The sequence below is a fragment of the Gopherus flavomarginatus genome, chromosome 20 (genome assembly GCF_025201925.1).
Source record: "Gopherus flavomarginatus isolate rGopFla2 chromosome 20, rGopFla2.mat.asm, whole genome shotgun sequence".
NCBI classification, from domain to species: domain Eukaryota; kingdom Metazoa; phylum Chordata; order Testudines; family Testudinidae; genus Gopherus; species Gopherus flavomarginatus.
Window position 1 is genome coordinate 7,171,880 of NC_066636.1, and position 12,536 is coordinate 7,184,415.

General features: G+C 47.7%; 1 non-coding gene across 1 annotated transcript; it reads left to right on the forward strand.

Moving 5' to 3' along the window:
• Positions 1-4,409: 4,409 nt before the first annotated feature.
• Positions 4,410-4,483, forward strand: TRNAT-AGU (transfer RNA threonine (anticodon AGU)). Its single transcript has one exon. It is a non-coding gene; the product is annotated as a tRNA-Thr (tRNA).
• The last annotated feature ends 8,053 nt before the right edge of the window (positions 4,484-12,536 follow it).

The following is a 12,536-nucleotide window of genomic DNA, read 5'->3' on the forward strand; positions in this document are numbered from 1 at the left end:
ACACACACACACCCTGGTGTTGGGAGGGGAACAGGAGAAAGGACAAAAGAAGCAAGAGACAAAGAGAAAGGAGGGAGGGAGGGATGGATGGATGGAGGGAAAGGTGAAACAAAAAGGACAAACCCTAATGTCTCCAGTGATTGTAAGGGACAAAATCCCAGGTGTGGAATAAAATTTTGCCTCCTTAAGCTTGTGTTTTCCATGTCTAGAATTCAACTCTCACCAGATGGATCAGACTGAACAGGTTTCAGACGTCCAGGAGGCTCTTGCCTTCTAAAGAGGGACGGCTGTTTTCTAGTAAAATTACTACAAGGGAAGGAGAAAACTCGAAAGAGGTTCCTCCTGGTGCTCACATCCGTGAACCCGAATACTCTGTCAGTCCTCAAGGAGAGACCTGGAGGAGATTTCCTGAAGCAAAGCCACAGGGGTCTCTGAGGTTTCCCTGGCCCCTCGCCCCTGTCCTGCCTGGATGATGTCAGTATCTCTCTGTGAGGTCACCACCTCCCCACCCCCTTTGACGAATAGTCTGAGGTGCTGGAAAAGGCCTTTGTGATGTCAGTGCCACACCCCTTCCTTGCTGTGCTAATGTCCTGCCCCTGGCCAGGCACTTTGGAGGTTTGAGCTACTCCCTGTGGATCACCCCACTCAAGGAGCGTTCATTCTAGGAAGTAAGCTGGCTAGACAGGAAAATATCAGACGCTGCTGCCAATGCTACACTCAGTTTTTCAGAAATTAGTCGACTTTATGGCCAGAAGAGATTATTAGAGCTTCTAATCTGAACCCCTGCATATCACAGGCCTCTTGTATGACACAAGAGCTACCTTGGGGGCAAACACATTCCAGAAAGGCATCTAGTCTTCATTAAATGACATCAGGAGATGGCAAATCCACCACTTTCCTTGGTAGCCTGTTCCTGTGGTGAATCATCCTCGCTGTTGAATATTTGTGCCTTAGTTGTAATATGAATTTGTCTCTTTTTACCTTTCAAACGTTGGGTCTTGTTATGCCTTTCTCTGCTCAATTAAAAAGCCCTCTAACACCCAATATTTTCTCTCCATTAAGGCCCTTCAACACTTCTGTGAAGTCACCTTTCAATCTTCTTTTGATAAGCTAAACAGACTGAGCTCTTTCAATAGCTCACTAGAAGGCATTTTTCTCCAGCCCTCAGAACATTTGGTGGCTCTTTGCTGCCCCAGCTCCAATTTCACCTCATCGTTTTCAACCGAGGACACCAAAACTGGAGGCAGCATTCCAATGTCAGTCTCACTGATACCATGTCACCTCCTGTGACATTAATGACTTAATCTGTAAATGTATAGATCACCATTGCGACCACTGTTCTATATTTGCAGCCAATATTGTAGAAAAGTTGCCATGTAAGGGGTCTGTGAAGAGGTTCTGATTGGCTGATTATAATGATGCTATCTCTAGATGTGTATCATTTTTGTAGTCGACGTTATGAATATTGGTTCTATGCTGTCCATATTTCAAACTCGTGCTCTGCTTCTGGGGAACACTCAAGACAAGTTGGTGTCAGTTCTGCCTAGCCTGCTTGATGGCCCACTAAGGACCATCAGCTATACAATCGACCCATTGAGAGAAAGCAGATACACCTTGTGACTCATCAAGGTATGCAGGGACCTGCCTGTGGACAGAACTCAAAGGTTTTTCTATGCCACGTGCTGGATAGAGTGTCCTTGGGACAAAGAAAGCAAAGACCACGTGGCAAGAGACTATAAAAGGCTGGTGCCTCATCTCCATCTTGTCTTCAGTTCTGCTTCATACCTCTGGAGGGACTTTGCTACAAACAAGCTTCAGCTCTGTACAAAGGACTGAATGCCCCATCCCAGCTGTGGATGGACTCCAGAGACGTGATTTGAACCTGCAGTTTATTCCATCGCTGCTACAGGCCTGAACCAAGAGCTTTGCCATTACTTCATGTGAAGGATTAAAAATCTATTTGCTCTTTATGTAGCAACCTGGTGCATGGATTGTGCCAGCTCTTTTCCAGACTCAAAGTCCAGAGTATGGTCAAGGATCAGAGGCCTAGCAAATAGTGATAAGCTAAGAGAAAGCTGGGGTAAACAGAAAACCTTACTTGCTGAGATAGGCCTGGTCAGCAAATTGCCAGGTGTTGGAGCTAAGAACTAAAGAATTGTGTCTTATTCAGAGTTGCAGATTGAACAAAGAAATCCTGTTCCTATTGTGTTTGTTTCTTCTGTAGGGAGACGTTCTTCCCACAGATCCAATCTTGAGTTTATGAAAAGTTGGCAGATGTCAGTATAAGGAATGTCATTCTTCCACGTCCCTTCCCACGGACCAATGCCTGCCTTTAGACTCACAGAAAATCTTTATTGCCATATACTTTCACTGTTTCTTTGCTTTAACCCCTAGGAATGTACCTCTTGGACAATCAAAGGAGTTGCTCCATTCCTATGGACCCCAAATCAGAATTCAACATAGATATTTTATACTAACAACATTTTATCAAAGTATTAATGAAATGTTAACTTGCTAACTTGAGACCATGGGTGGAGATATTATGTAATCTGTTAACTATTGGCTAATGTGCTTATCTTGTCTTGCTGCAAAACCTATCCTGGGGTGTGGAACTGCCTACCCTGTCACTTTCTCCCACTTGTGGAAAATCTATATATTCTATTGTAATTAATTAATTAGTAATGTCTCTGAGCCTAATAAGCAAGGTGACACTCCGCCAGCGCTGTGTGTAATAAACTCCTATTTTTGACCTCTACACGGTGTAGATTTGTGTCTTTCTCGGACACCTGCTGAATAAAGAGAAGATTCAGGATCCAGCCTGGCTGAATGTGTGTCCTCTCCTCACAGCTTGGTGATCTTTTGAGGAAATGGAGAAGACTGCCTTTGCCTAGCTGTACATTGCTTGCAAAAGAAACAGGTCTTTTTGGTGACAAGTGTTGAAAGGAGGCACTAGACAAATGTGGAGACAGGAAAAATGTCCCCCAACTGAACTGGCATCTGTGGATGCTGAAGTCACAACACAGAGCACTAAACACTATTTGAGAACGGCTGGTGTCAGAAGAGTCTCTAACAAGGCCTTTTCTCCCCAGCAGGGCCTATCTGTGCACAGAACTCCTGGTAGCTTGAGGGCTGCAGGCAGTGGAGAACTCTATTTTGGCATCTCTTTGCCTGTTTTGTGGTCAGCATCTGCAGTGGCTGTTAAAAGGTCTCTAGATAGTGATCTTTGGGAAGAGCTGGCTGAAGAGCCTTCCTACTAACCAGGAGAGCCTGGCTTGGCCTGCCAGTTCTTCCTTGCTGAACCTGGTGTGTCTGTTGGCTCCTTTTTTGTATCTCTTTTCAGAAAAAGAAAAGACCTGTCAGCAGAATCCTTCTAAGTGCTTGTTCAAGACAGATAGAGCCTTCCTTGCAGCTAAGTCTTGGTGTAATAGGGCATGTGGTGCCTCTTCCTGGCCATCCTGGTAATTAGTTCTGGTTCACCGGTGCACCTTCATCTAGTGGCATCTGGCTGCATCTGTTTTATCATTAGGACCCATGTCGCTCTCAGGACTTCAGTGTCCTCTTATGGACACAGCCCTCTGGCTGTGCCTCACTCAGTTCTCTCCCCCCTTCCCGGGGGCAGCTGTTCTCTACCCAGACACTTGCCTCAGTGGTCGGCTGCAGTCCAGTGTGTAGCCACCTGTGTCAGTGGCTATGGAGGCAAAAGTGGTGAACCTGCAACCCTGCATCTGTTTCCCTGGACCACTTCCCCACAGCCCCAGCATCTTCCTCTGCCTTTGTATTAGGGCCTCAGTCTGGCAGCACTCAACCAGAAGGTCACTCATGCTCCCCTTACCCACCCAGCACTACTCTGATCATGGTGCCCACTCTTCCCCTTCCCCTTTCCCTTCCCTTTCCCCTTCCCCTTCCCCAGCCAAACCTCCCTCCTCAAACTTCAAGCAGTGACTAACTCTTGCTGTGCTGAGCAGCCCTTTATATATGGGCTGCTCCAGCAAGCGTTCTCCTGATTGGCTCTCCCAATAAGCCCTTTCCTGATAGGCCGGGTTCTGTGCAGCCTCTGCAAGGCTGCCTTAATCTTTCTCCTGCTTGGTTGGGGGCAGACACCTCCCCACACTTGGAAAATGGCAAAAGAGAAGTTTAGAGCTGGTGGAAAGGTTACCATGACTGAGAACTGAGCTGATGTTGCTGCGGTCGAAACACAGATCACTAACCGCTATATGATCACAGTGGCTGGTGGAAGAAGCACATGTTAGAAGCCCTCTGTCATCTCAGCTGTGGCTTTCTGTGCACGGAGAGCCAGACACCTCAAGGTCTGCAGGTCCTGAGGGAAATGTGGAACATCTGTCCTTTAGAATTTGCAGGTGTTGTCCTTGACCATCAAATGGAACAGTTGCAAACATTTTCTTGAGGCAGGCACCATGGCTTAGCTGGGTAACGCACCTGTCTAGTAAACAGGAGATCCTGGGTTTAACTCCCAGTGGTGCCTTGGTGTATGGCTTTTGTCTCCTCTGCTCACATTTTCTTGTGTCTTCCTAGGTAACAGAAGAGACCTCCCTTGGTAGCCAAGTCATTGCTTGCTAAGGAAAAGGCTTCTTTGTAGAGAAGCATTGGAAAGAATCAAATCACATGCCTGGAGTTGATGAAAAGGCTGCTGTGACTAGCATTAGCATGGTGGTTGCTTTGACTGCAATAGCTGCAACACGAGAGCCTGCGCCACATGCCCTTGTGATTCACTGGGGATGTCCACACACAGATGTCATGTCGTCTTCCTTTTGATAGTCACTGATGAAAAATGGAGCAGTTGGGAGAAAAGTCCCAGAGAGTGGCACCGTGGCTAAGCTGGCTGATTCACCTGCCAGGTAAAGTGGAGTTAGGGATGCAGCACCCAGTGGTGCCTTGCCAAATGTGTCTGCTCTTCCCATCTTTTGGTCAATCTTCTGAGGAAGCAGAGAAGACTGCCTCTGCCTTGCAATGCAAATGCTTCCAAAAGAAACCGGTCATTTTTTCTGACAAGCATTGGAAGGAGGCACCTAAGAAATGTGGAGACAAGGAAAAGGTCATCGTAACTCAACTTGCATCCATGGCTCCTGGGGCCACAACGCAGAGCACTAAGCACTTTATGACCACAGCAAAATCTAAACTTTACACCTTATTACACTAGGCAGTAGTTAGGTCAAGCATTTTTCTCACCCCACTGGATGTTACCCTCCTTAATACATAGAATTCCCACCTTCATTTTCTCAGGATTCCTGCTGCTTCCAACATAGGTGGGGGAGGACAAAGGCAAAAACATGATGCCACAGTCTCCTATTTTATATCCTTAGTTCAAGTGTCTAGAAGACACTTGCCCAGACGTGTCCGGGTGGGCTCTGCTGAGTCACTAGGTTGGGGAATCCTCCTGGTATGGTCTTGTGCAACTGACTCATAGACTTAAGCAGTCCCCACAGATTTGTGTTTGGGCATCTGTCATTGCATTGGAAATCCCTTAATTACAATTCCTCTGCTGATTCATGGTTGTTGAACTCCCTCCTTGGCAGGGGTCACTAGCAAAATTATAGCATATTTCAGTAACAACCATACAGCAAAATGCACAACTTCATACACCCTCATGTTATACATATTTGGACAGAATAACCAATTTCAGCAGATCATGACTTTTCATTCGATAACTTACATGGAATGGTTTGTATGAAATATCACAGTCATATATGAATGATGAATATGTGAGCTACAGGGGGCTATTTTGAGGTACATCATGTCACAAAAGCCTCCAGAGACTGGTCTTTGGGAAGAGCTGGCTGAAGAGCCTTCTGAGTAACTGAGAGATCCTGGCTTGGCCAGCCAGTTTGTGCTTGTGAATTAAACTTGTCCTCTGGGCTCCCTTTTTTTGTCTCTTTCACATAAGCAGAGCAGAAGTTCTTGGCCAATCCTTGATAGTGCTTGTTCAAGACACAGAGAGCCTGTTTGCTGGAGCAGGGGTAAGGGTGCAGGAGGTGGTCTAAGGGGGGTGCTTACCTCAGGCAGTACAGCTCCCAAAGTGACCGGCACAGGATTCTGCCTCCAAGCAGCCAACCACACCTCCCCATGCTTTGCAGAATGAATGATGGTGCTCTACTAACCCCACTTAGCCACAATGATGTGCTTAGTTTCTGCCCTGCCTTTCTCAGCTTGACTTTCCTCTTTTGCCCCATTCCTGCCTCACTTCCTCCTTTGGCAAGTCATGCAAAGGAGGCCAGCAGGAAGAGCTGGCGTCCACCAACCAATCTCCAAGGGCAGAGGAGGCCAAGCCACAAGCCTCTGAAAGGTAACATGCCTAACTCCTCTAGGTTCTCCACCCTGACACCAAGGTGCTTTCTCCACTGCTGTCAGCACCTTCTGTCATGCAGGGGTTGGAGTTATCCCAGGGACAGGCCAATAGGAGAAGGAGGAGCACCTTCCTGAACAGCAAGGGGATCTGGGAAAAGGAAACCAGCATGTTTCTGAACCAAAGACCTTTTGCATGTTAGGCAAATGTGATAACCACTACACTACAGAAACTCCATCTGCTTGGTTATTGCTCACCCTGCCACAGACCGATGGACAAACCTAGAGAAAGTGGTGGCTGCCCTTCGATAGGTCAGCTGGCAGAGCAGAGGACTGGGGCCGGCATTCAGGAAGTCATCCTTACCTCGCCCGTGTGACTGGAGCTTGAGGGAGACCTTCTTCTTCTTCTCCTTGCTGACAAAGAGCAAGAGAAGAATGAAAGATCAGGTGGGCCAACTCGGTGCAGAAGCCCATGCTGTCTTTTCCTGCTGCATAGCCTGAAATGAGGGACTCGTGGCAGTTAAAGGCAATGCTGCACTTTCCGAGAATATACCACCTGGGCACAAAGAGGAATAGAAGAGACTGTTAGTCTAGCACGCTCCCAACCGAACTACTTCAGCAGCTGCTAGGTTTCTTTTTGGCCTATTACTTTTCTGTCTGGGAAGTTTTTGTGATCTGTGGCACAGAAAAAGGATGTAATTGCGAGCGACCCATGAAGACAAGATTCACTTTTGCCTTCCTTGCTCGGCTTTACTTGCTTCCTCACCCTATTCCTGCTTTAGTTCCTGTATTACCTGAAGGCGACGGGGGCCCAGCAGTACAAGGAGGAAGTTGGGCAGGTAGACCCTGGTGGAAAAAGTCCTGCCACCACTTGCCACCCCACTTTCTTCTCCCAGCTTCACATATTGGCCACCAGGGACTTGGTGCCCAGCAGCGCAACAGAAGACAGCAGACAGACCCACCCTCGCCTTGAAGCTCCAGCTCATTAAACCACATCTTCAGTCGCTGATGGCCAATGAGAGAGCGACATCACTTGCTATTTTAGCACTTGAAAATGCCATTGGCCAATCTTTGGATCTCTTTAATGCTGCGCTTCAGTTCATGGGGGAAAGGTGAGAGAAGCCACCTTTCAGCTAAAGGCCTGGGGTTAACATCCTAACGCTGTCTCCTACTGTAACACTACTTAATACTGGCCAGCCATGTGCTGGTGACAGTTCCATTTCTAGATGTTAGTACGTTTCAGTTATCGTTAAAATTAAAAAGTTTCTATATGTTTAAAGAAAATGCATTTGTTTTGTTTGCTTATATATGGCATGAATAAATACAGGTTTACAGAACCTAGCCCGCAAATTTATCATCTTATATGACAGAGAAAATCATGCATCGAAATTGTGCATTGAAATCATGAACTGAGCTACAAATGCCATGAAAAATAAGATATTCAAAATTTTAACATGGGAGGCACCAAAAGCACGTCTTGCCTGGGGTGCCACTTGGTCTAGGGGAGGCCCTGTCAGGGAGAACAGGAGTTAGTCTCACATGTCTATTTTCAGGATGTAATCTGTGGGCACCCTGCTCTGTGGGAGGGATCGTGGTAATCCAGACTCAGGGCTGTAACAGGCCCCTGATTGAGGGGGTGGCTGCATGGTTTACAGCGCTCTGATGTCTCAGACAATGTGTCTCTCCCAAAGCCTCAGATCTGCGTCCCCAGAAGGCTCCTGTGCTGCCTCCTCTCCTTTCACCTTCTACAGCAAGGAGCAGCAGCAAGGGTCAGGGATGAGCCATAGGGTACTAGGTGGGGGGCAGAGGCTTCAGGAGCCCAGAGTGTTTGCCTGTCTGGGCATTTTGGCTGAGACCTCAAGGGCACACTGTGAGGCAGAATCCCAGGCCTCTGTATGAAAGGAGCATAAGGACGTAAGAGCAGCCAGACTGGGTCAGACTGGGTCCATCTCGCTCAGTGTCCTGTCTTCCCATAGCGGCCAAAGCCGGGTGCCCCAGAGGGAATGAACAGAACAGGTAATCATCAAGTGATCTATCCCCTTTCACCCGCTCCCAGCAAACAGAGATTAGAGACACCTTCCCTGCACATCCAGGCTCAGAGCATGTCCTCCATGAATTGATTTAGCTCTTTTTTTGAGCCCTGTTATAGTCTTGACCTTCATAACATCCTCTGGCAAGGAGTTCCACACATTGACTGTGCATTGTGTGAAAAAATACTTCTGTTTGTTTGTTTTAAATGTGCTGCCATTAATTTCACTTGGTGACCCCTAGTTCTTGTGTTATGAGAAGGAATAAGTAACTCTTCTTTATTTACTTTCTCCACACCAGTCATGATTTTATAGACCTCTATCATATTTCCCCTTGGTCATCTTTTCTCCAAGCTGAAAAGTCCCAGGCTTATTATTCTCTCTTCATATGGCAGACACTCCACACCCCTTTTCTGAACCTTTTCCAATTCCAATACATCTTTTCTGAGATGGGGTGACCATATCTGCATGCAGCATTCAAGATGTGGGTGTACCATGGATTTATACAGCAGCAATAAGATTTTCTCTCTTATTTTCTATCCCTTTCCTAATGATTCCCAACATTCTGTTCCCTTTTTGCCGGCCGCTGCACACTGAGTGGATGTTTACAGAGAACTATCCACAGTGACTCCAAGATCTCTCACTTGAGTGGCAACAGCTATTTGACATCCCATCGTTTTATATGTAGAGTTGAGATTGTGTTTGCCAATGTGCATCACTTTGCATTTATCAGCATTGAATTTCATCTGCCATTTTGTTGCCCTTTAACCTAGTTTTGTGAAATCTCTTTTTAGCTCCTCACAGGCTGCTTTTGGACTTAACTGTCCTCTGTAGTTTTGGATCATCTGCAAATTTGTTCACCTCTCTGTTTAGCAGATCGTTTATCAATATGTTGACTAGTCCTGGTCCCAGTATAGACACCACTAGGTACGAGTTTGCATCCTGAAAACTGATCATTTATTCCTACCCTTTGTTTCCCAGCTTTTAACCAGTTATTGATCCATGTGAGGACCTTCCAGAGGTGAAAGTAAGCCGGTACGTTCTGGTATGGGGTACTGGCAAGAGCGTGTACGCTGTGCCAGGCTGGCCTGGCTTTCCCAGTCTGGTGATTTAAAGGGCCCAGGGCTCCCTGCAGTGGCCGGAGCCCCAGGCCCTTTAAATCACCTCCTGAGCCCCACTGCCAGAGCCCTGGGACCTTTAAATCACCTCCCAAGCCCTTCTGCTGGAGCCCCCGGGAGCAAAACATTACCATGGATGCTGCTCTTCCTGCACTACGAACACAGAGCAGGGGCGGTGGTAGCTTCCTTACAGTGGGGCGGGGGCACCGTTGTCTGAACTGTGGCGCTCTCATGACACTCCTTCCCCAAGGAACCACACTCACACCACCCCTCCCCCTGAGGCCACACCACAGAACACCTCTTCCTCCCAAGACTCCACCCTTCCCCCCACCCATCACTTATCCTAACAGCCGGTAAAGAGTGGTGGGGTCATGACCCCCTAACCTCCCTGTTCCAGCACACCTGACACAGAGCTAAGCAGGCCGCAGCATGCATGTGTGACAGAGGCTGCTGTGTTGAGCTGAGCCAGTGAGCGAAGCAGGGGCTGATGTTGGGGCTGTTCCCTTCCCCCTGTCTCAGGACTGGTTGCTTGCAGCAGCTGTCTTAACTTAGAGACAGTGTGCCCACACACTCACTCACTCTTCCCTCCCTCCACCCAAACACATTGCAGTTGAAAAGCAGCTGGCAATCTAGTAGGATTCCCATGGAACAATGGGATGGAGAAACCTGCATCATGTGATGCTGTACAGGCCCGTGACTCATTGCAAACCCTTCCCAAAGCACCTGCAGCCAGTTGCACAGCTACCCACAGTGCACTGCTCTCTGTGGCCATCCTAGAGTCTAGCATGGATGTGCTCTGGTAAGACAAGAAGCATAGTGTGGACATGCAACAGGTGTTTAATTCAAACACTTTAAAACCACATTACCCAATAGTGTAGATATAGCTTGGGAGCGAGACAAGACCCAGCTCTGTTGTAACTAAATGACCACAACTTCCTCCGTAGTTGACAGGATTTGAAGCAGCATGAGAAAGACCCCAATGGATTCCTAGTCTATTGCCTTAACCACTCGGCCACAACTACTTGCTTGAGATGGGTCTCTCACTACACTCCAGTTCTATTCTCACTGAGTGATCAATTCCAGATGTTTCCTCAGACCAGCTTCCACAACACACTCACTGCTGTGCCATTGTGTAAGTGTGTCCACGGCTGAACTGCAAGAATTCCTGCTCATTTCCCTTCTGGCTGGAACATGAAGAGAGTGTGTTTGTGGTCAGTGACGTTCCTGTAGATTGTTGTCCATTTCCTGCCTTGATCATTCAGACAGTTCCTTTACCATCCTATCAACCGCACATCAAGGATTGCAATAGCAGGGGGCAGGTTTTCTCTGGGGCACTGAGATTTGTCAGGGGGTTGGTGGCTCCTTTCTCTCCTCATCCTGGAGTAAACTAGGCTTTTTATTCCATCCTTGATGTTTCAAGGCACAACAACAGATGACCGAGGAAAGAGGTGAACAGGGCGGGCCTCAGGGGAGGGGCAGAGAGGTGCAAGTGGTGGGCAGGGTCAGTCTCATGGGTGGGGCAAAGAGGTGTGGGTGGTGGACAGGGCAGGTCAGGGGAGGGGATAGAGAGGTGTGAGTGCTGGGCAGGGCTGGTCTTTGGAGAGGGGGCAGAGAGGTTTGGGCAGGGTGAGTCTAAGGGGAAGGGCAGAGAGGTGGGGGTAGCAGGCAGACCTTGGGGGTGGGGGTGGAGAGACACAAGGAGGCTTTCGGGGAGGAGAGGAGTGAGCAAAAGGTGGACCAGCAGGCCTCAGCTAAAGAGAAAGAGCAGGGGTGGGAAATGGCCAAATGAGAGTGAGAGCAGAGCACAGGTGGGGCCTCAGAGGGAGGAGAATGAATCAAGGGGATGGAGTGGGCAGGGCTGCCCAGAGGATTCAGGGGGTCTGGGGCAAAACAATTTTGGGGGCCCCTTCCATAAAAAAAGTTGCTATACTATAGAATAATATATTCTCATGTGATCCCTGCAGGGCCTGGGGCAAATTGCCCCACTTGCCCCCCCTCTGGGTGACCATGCCCTCAGACTCTCCTCATAAGTCCCCTGCCCCCTAATCATTTTTGTTGCCCTCTCCTAGACTCTCTCCAATTTGTTTCTGTAGTGGGAGGGCAAAAACTGGACGCAATGCTCCAGATGTGACCTCACCAGTGCCGAATAGAGGGGAATAATCACTTCCCTTGATCTGCTGGCAATGCTTCTACTAATCCAGCCCAGCAACACCTGTTACCCATATTGAATGCAGCCCCAGCAATATTTGATCAATTGGTTACTGTCCATTCAGGAAGTTCTTTCCTACCTATTCATAAAGAATGAAGATTCTCTGAGCAGAGGGGATGGAGCTGTCCCGTCCATCTAGTTAATCCATCTCCCCGAGAGGTGGTAGCTACGTCACTGGGGGAAGCTATGTGGGTGGGTGTGCAAGCTGTGGTGTCTCCATGTATCTATAAGTTTAATCAAACCCCATTTTTAAAAGCACTGTGGTCTGGGAAGAGAACAGGAGATCTCTAAGGCAGGGTCTGTCCTTCAAAATCTTTAAGATCACTGACTTACTTCCGCAGCAATCATGGGAGTGTAGCTCAGTGGTAGAGTGTTTGATTGCAGCTCAGCTAGTCTCTGGTTCTAATCCCAGTGCTCTCTTATAAACCTCTCTCTTCAACAAAAATAATTGCATTTCCATTATGTTGAGGAGTTCCATTGAATAGGGATCCCTGAAATGAATAGAAACACTCAACGTTTTCCTGTGCAAATGCATGAAAATCTAGCAAACATGTTCCTTCACTGAAATCAGTTCCAATCCTCTGAAGGATTAAAGAATCCCTATTGAGGTTGCAGGAAAAAACCATCCTGATGTGCAGAAAGAATAGTAAATATGGCAGGCGACCAGCTTGGCTTAACAGTGAAATCCTTGCTGATCTTAAACGCAAAATAGAAGCTTACAAGAAGTGGAAGATTGGACAAATGACCAGGGAGGGGTATAAAAATATTGCTCAGGCATCCAGGAGTGAAATCAGGAAGGCCAAATCACATTTGGAGTTGCAGCTAGCAAGAGATGTTAAAAGTAAGAAGAAGGGTTTCTTCAGGTATGTTAGTAACATGAAA